This window comes from Brienomyrus brachyistius, chromosome 7 (genome assembly GCF_023856365.1).
Source record: "Brienomyrus brachyistius isolate T26 chromosome 7, BBRACH_0.4, whole genome shotgun sequence".
In the NCBI taxonomy this organism is placed as follows: Eukaryota; Metazoa; Chordata; class Actinopteri; order Osteoglossiformes; family Mormyridae; genus Brienomyrus; species Brienomyrus brachyistius.
The window spans coordinates 28,305,614-28,311,753 of record NC_064539.1 but is presented as its reverse complement, the minus strand read 5'-3'; the positions used below and the strand labels follow the sequence as shown (position 1 = coordinate 28,311,753).

The window sequence follows — 6,140 nt, the reverse complement described above, 5'->3', positions numbered from 1 at the left end:
AAATCGTTTACATTGTTCTATTGATATGGAATCAGTAAATGGGGGTAAAATGTGAGAAAGACCTTTGACATTGTTGTTTAGTAAGACTGAATGACGGAGACATTTAGCCAAACCATGGAACGACGCAATGGTAGATCGTCTAGCAAGCATTGATTTTACAAACTGAGGACAGTGTGTTGTGGTGCTCAGCGATGCATTATCTAAAGGACACACAGACTATTTCACAGCATCGCTTTTCAATGAGCTGGGAATCTCCCTGAATGAATCAAGCTATAATGCAAGAATGATCCACTGTCAGTGATGACCAACTTCCGCAAAACACTGAAATAATGGACAACTTATGGCCGTTGCATAGAGACAAAATTACATAGTTGCACATATAAATACACAAGAAAACCAATAATAAACTATAATAACAGCAGTCATTTTCTCCCTAAAAACTAATTAAAATTGAGCAAAAATATTCTCAGTAGTGCGTGAATCCCAATCTGTAAAATAGAGCTAAGAAAAAAAGTCGAAAAGCATTTCTGAAAATTTTGTGCAATTTTTTTTTATTTAAGGAAAACGAGACACACCTAGTGATTAAATGTATTCGTATTTTCATTGTGTTCATACATACATTTTCAAGGTCAGTCTGTTTTTTTTTTTGAGCCCGTGTGTTTAAAATTTTTCAAAACACCCAAATAAATTCAAGCATTAGAATGAAAACATAATTGATGATATACGCAATTATTCAGTTAATAACAGGGAGAAGCAGAAAAACTTTATCACACAGCACTTGAACTTGTCCCAAGGTTATTGCCTAGGCACCAAAATAAAAGATATTTTGAACAGCCCACTTTCATTTCTATATTTCTGTTTATTCATTTTGTGAACCTTGAACTAAATTTGCTTCATGGCTACCTGTATTTTTATATATATACTCTTCCCTTTCATTCTGATTTCCCTCTTATTTGTTCCTAGTTCCTATTCTTTTTCCTATAACCCTGAATCCCCTACAGTCCCACTTTGCTTGGATGAGGGCTAACAAAGGCTACTAGTGAAGTTTGAGGAAACAGGTAGGGCAGCAGTTAAAGACTTGGACTTTGGACGTGAAGATTACGCTTCTACGAACAGCTCTGTTGTCACACACCTGTGCCAGGCACTCAATGTGAGTAGCTTCACTATAAGGTTATTATAATAATATAAAGTTTTAAGGACAAAAACTATAAGTGCCATCTGAGAAAGTTAATGTAGGGTAGTTATGGCCGGCATACTCTGCTGGTATGGAATCACTCAAGGAATTATTTACATCATCAGTTAGCAACTGGCATGCTAAGGGACTCCAGCAGACCACAATAAAAGCATTCAGAGAGGGTGTGGAAAAACGCAGCATTGAAACATGCACCTGTTAGCTATGAAGTTAGCTGAGTGAACATACTGGTTAGATCAAATACGAGACTGTCTGCAGAGCAGAGGCGGCTGGATTGGAAGGTGTCCAGGACATTCATGCAGGCAGTCAGCCGTCCAGGCTGCCTCAGAGGGGTCAGGGGTTAAATGGCTGATGACTGCAGGGTCGTGGCCTTTGATTGAGAATGAGCCCTCGTGTGCGGCTTGTTCAAATAGGCGGCCATGTTTAAACACTCCCCTGGGTGATGCTGAAAATGAGGAATTCATTGACAATCCAGCAAATGTGGGGTTAAGTAATCAGTGGCAACCACTATAATGCTATGAAATATTATGGCAAAACTAAGGAACAGCTTAGCAAACAGACTAGACATACGTACACACACACACACACACACACACACACACACACAGGTCTGTAATTAAATATTTGTGGGGACTCTCCATTCATTTCTATGGGGAAATCTCTAATCCCAAAATGATAACCTTAACCTTAAGTAACCAAACAAAATACTTTTGTGATTGCAGTCACAGATCTTTGTGGCGACCTGAAAAATGGCCCCCACAATCTAATATAAACATAAGCCCCACACGCGTGTGTGTGTGTATATATATATATATAATGTTTGTGCCGCTATGACATTCAGAGGAAAAAACTGAGAATAAAGGAAAGTTGTTTCTGAAAATACTACAAGAGTTACATAGGTGGTCATTCTAACAAAAGCATATTACATTTCTATATAACTATGAAAATATCAATTACAAAATTATATATGTATTTATCCATCATACTTCTATATTTGTTATCATTTTTGATAATTCATTATGAAAATAATAATATCAAATATACTATAACAGATCATAAAAAATAACTGAACAGTCACATTTCTTAAAATTAAATATATCAATTAATTAGTACAAGATAAACAACGCATGTCTAATTTCTAAAAAGCTCTAGTATAAACCATTTCTTTGAATATAATTAAAGTGTTTTTAAAAAAGCTTTGCATTTTTTTTTATCAATGTCAGAAATGGGTGTAACGCCGTTAGTCATATGATTTGGACAAAAATGATAAATTTGATAAACATCTAACCGTCATCATCGTCGTTGTCGTGATCACTGTCATTGTTGTTTGTTGTTCCTTACCTCCTTACCATTGCCTTTCGTATTATTACAGATTTTGGAGTATAAACATGCAATTACTGATGAAGCAAAACATTGAGCCACTTTAGATGTTCGAGGTTCCACAGTGAGGTCCAGGCCCATGGTTCTCTGGTGCCCCAACCTGCTCAGCCTGTCAGCAATGGCGCCCAAAGCCCAGCCCCCCCCCCCCCAATGGCTCTCCGGCTTGACCCCAATGGCATGCGGGGCCGAGCGGGCACTCGGGGGGCAGCCGCGCCAAAAGGCCCCCGGGACCCGGGCTTGGGGGCCCTGCTTACCTGTGGTGACTTTCATCTGCGTCCAGCAAGCCAGCATGACATTACCGCTGAGGGATTATCAGCTTTTTTTTATCCCCCTGCAATAGAGAGCTGGAGAGTTGGGCGGGGGTGGGGGGGAGGGAGGGGGGGAGGAATGTAACACAGAAGCACGAGGGGAGGGTGGGAAAATAATAAAAAAAAAAAAAACACACACATTGTGCTTTTCAAATGGATGGGAAATGATTCCATGGGATTTGCTGACAATTATGTTCCCCTGCCAATCAATTTCATTGCACGCAAATTGCCGCATAAGCCAACACCTCGAGAACAAAGGCACTGTCGGTGGGCTGTACCTGAGAACGCAGCAGGCCACTGTAAATAACCTGGGGCTGCACGCTCTCCACGGAACGGGACGGAGGCGCCCGCCAACGCCGTCAACTCACAGGCTGGCAGACGAGCAGGAATCGCGAGTAGGTCCTGATCCGTTACTCGAGCTGGAGGCTGCGTCCGGGATCCCTGTGCTCACCTGGGCTCTTCTGCTGTCTCTCTCGCTAATTTCTCCGAAATTGATTAGCTAACACCACTCTGTGCCGAGAAACTACAGCTAACGCAGGACAACGCTTGCTAAAATGCATTACCTGCAGTCCTTTTCGGGTCCCTCTAAGGTTATATTTACAATCATAGCAACAGTTCTTTCTATTCCCTTCGCTTTCCATCCATATTCCGAAAAAGAGAGCGCTGTCATTGTGGTTAACTGCAGCCGTGAGCGGCAGCGGCGACGACAGCGGCCATGATGACGGAGTCGACAACAACAACGGCGGTTTTAATGTGTGGCGGCTCTTTTTGTTTGATAAGCGCATGCCTGGATTACAGCATTACAATAATGACATTTAGAAGAAGAAAAGGCAGAAAGCCCCCCGCCGGTGCCGGGGAGAGAGATTTAGGAGGTGTGTTCTGTGTTCATGGGGAGTTCTGTCTCTTCAGGATTTCATTTGATCTGAGGAGTGACAGGTGGTCCTCTCTGCGGTACCGGGGGCTCAGAGGCTCCGCCTCCCTGACCGGGGTCAACCGGCCATGTTTAATTGGGTGATCGGGGCCCTGAAAGTGCCGTATAGTATTTGTGGGGTGAGGATAAGCTGCACCTGAACTGGACGGCTGCCAGTGTGCCAGGTCACCTTTCATGCTGTGTCGGGGGCCTTCTCGCCTTAACCCTCCCCCAAACTAACAGAGGCCGGAGCCAAGACTGAGACTCACCCCTTCAGTCCCCCAAACCAGATTAAGAACCCAGTGGGAAAGGGGAGGTCTGGCCTTGCAGGAGCGGAGTGGGTGGGGCCTCGCTGCCAGCAGAAACCCATAATAACCATTAGATCTCTCGTGAAATAGCCAGTGCAATGAGTCACTTGTAACTTCTGCTCAGGAAGTCAGAGGGGTCAAGATATCAGTATAAAAATAACTACATTTATGATATTTGGCCAATTCCTACATACTTGACCCATGCGATCAATAAACACATGCAGCCACACCTGCAATGTTATGCTCTTAAGAGAATTCATATATTAATTTATTTATGGATTCATTGTCATTTTTGCCAGAGAAAATTCTTTATTGCTGAATGACAGTTTCAGTTTTGTCAAATATGTATGCAGATGTAATACTTAATTAATATTAAGCTTAGGCATTATTTCTCTGAATGGGGTCCAAGGGGGTTAAAATGTTTTATCATCAGAAGCAATAAAGTGAAAGAAGTTCACAGGGAAGAAAGCGGTACTTAGATCTCAGCTGGCTGGATTCTGTAACTGTTAGGTTCAACAACCAAATCCATTTTCCTTTCCAGTACTCATATTTCATTGTGCCTGCAGTTTGATTCAAATTTATTTCCTCCGCTGCAATTTTCCGCGATATAATTACAAAAGAATATACTTTACATACACTGGAAGGGTACTTAGCAATGGCCCTTCATCTGGCTATTTGATTTGATAAAAACCATCAATTACCTTAAATATGTTTCACGTTATAATACCACTAAATCTCCGCCTTGATGTTGCCAAAATCAAACTTGGTTAAAAGAAACTGCGCAGACAGAATCCTGGCTGGAAGCCATTTTGCATCACAACACACCGTTCTGTCTTGCAGCCAAGAGCTGAAAATCAGGCTAATCGTATTTAGCGGGGCTACCAAAAAGTCAAGAATGCTTGTAATTTAGTGTCCAGGAAATAAATAAATGTAATTTATATCTTATTATGGCATATAATTTATTTTTCACTTTTATATACATTTTTATTTGAATTGCATGTGCATGCGTGTATGTTTGTGTGTGTCTGGAAGCTAAGCACTAAAATACAGGTTATTATTGTCGGACTACAAGTCCTTCCTGAGCTACAGCGAGTGCTGCAGGTGTCAGAGGTCGAGTCGCTTCCACGGCGATGACGTCCTACAGCGCGGCTCGGGCCCCCTTCTGCGGCGCCAGCCCACGTCTGACAACCTCTCCGAGTGGCAGCCGCACCCCTCCCTCCTGCTCTAACCCTCGCCGGGTCCCGGCCCCGGAGGGGGGTCGACGTATCGCACCCGCGTCTCTCAGCCTCGAGGGAATCCTGAAAAGCACACACCCCCCCCCCCCGCCCCCGACACAGTGGCAGCAGAATCAGCATCTATCAGCACCCATCCACCGTTCCTGCTCCTCTGCTCTGCATCCCTAAATTCCATGTCGGCACGTTGGCACACCAAGATAGCTGTAACGCTCACCTCCGTAACATAAATCAAAACTAAATCAGTCTCCTATTTGGAACCACAATATTCCGACAAAATCTGACAAGATCTGTTCGCCTGTTCATGTTTAAGCTTGAATTACACAACAAACCCTCATGTAAATCACTGCACTCAGGCGTCCATCAATGCATCCATCTGAGGCCTGCAGTGACTTCCTCCAGAATATGAATCTACAAGATGAAGACTTCACCTCTCTTCAAAGTGTAGCCACTTGTGCACTCCTACGGTTTCTCTCCTACCCGCTTACAGAGACTTCCTTTCCTCATGGAGCATTCTTATGTAACTATGTTTCTTACAAAGTGCAGGTCCTCTGGTAATTTGTCCTTCATTGGCCACAGCAGGAATATACACACACACACACACACACAGAGGTTTGTAATATTAACTATTGTGTGTATCTATCTATCTATCTATCTATCTATCTATCTATCTATCTATCTATCTATCTATCTTTCTATATATATATATATATATATATATATATATATATATATATATATATATATATATATATATATAATACAAGACCTTTGTTTGGTTTGTGTGTGTGTTTGGTTAGATATATATAA

General features: G+C 42.3%; 1 long non-coding RNA gene across 1 annotated transcript; it reads right to left on the bottom strand.

Moving 5' to 3' along the window:
- Nucleotides 1-551: 551 nt before the first annotated feature.
- Nucleotides 552-5,401, bottom strand: LOC125746861 (uncharacterized). The gene is made up of 3 exons (XR_007399080.1): nt 3,159-5,401; nt 2,827-2,916; nt 552-1,637 (listed from the first exon to the last, which is right to left on the bottom strand). It is a non-coding gene; the product is annotated as an uncharacterized LOC125746861 (long non-coding RNA).
- Nucleotides 5,402-6,140: the final 739 nt, after the last annotated feature.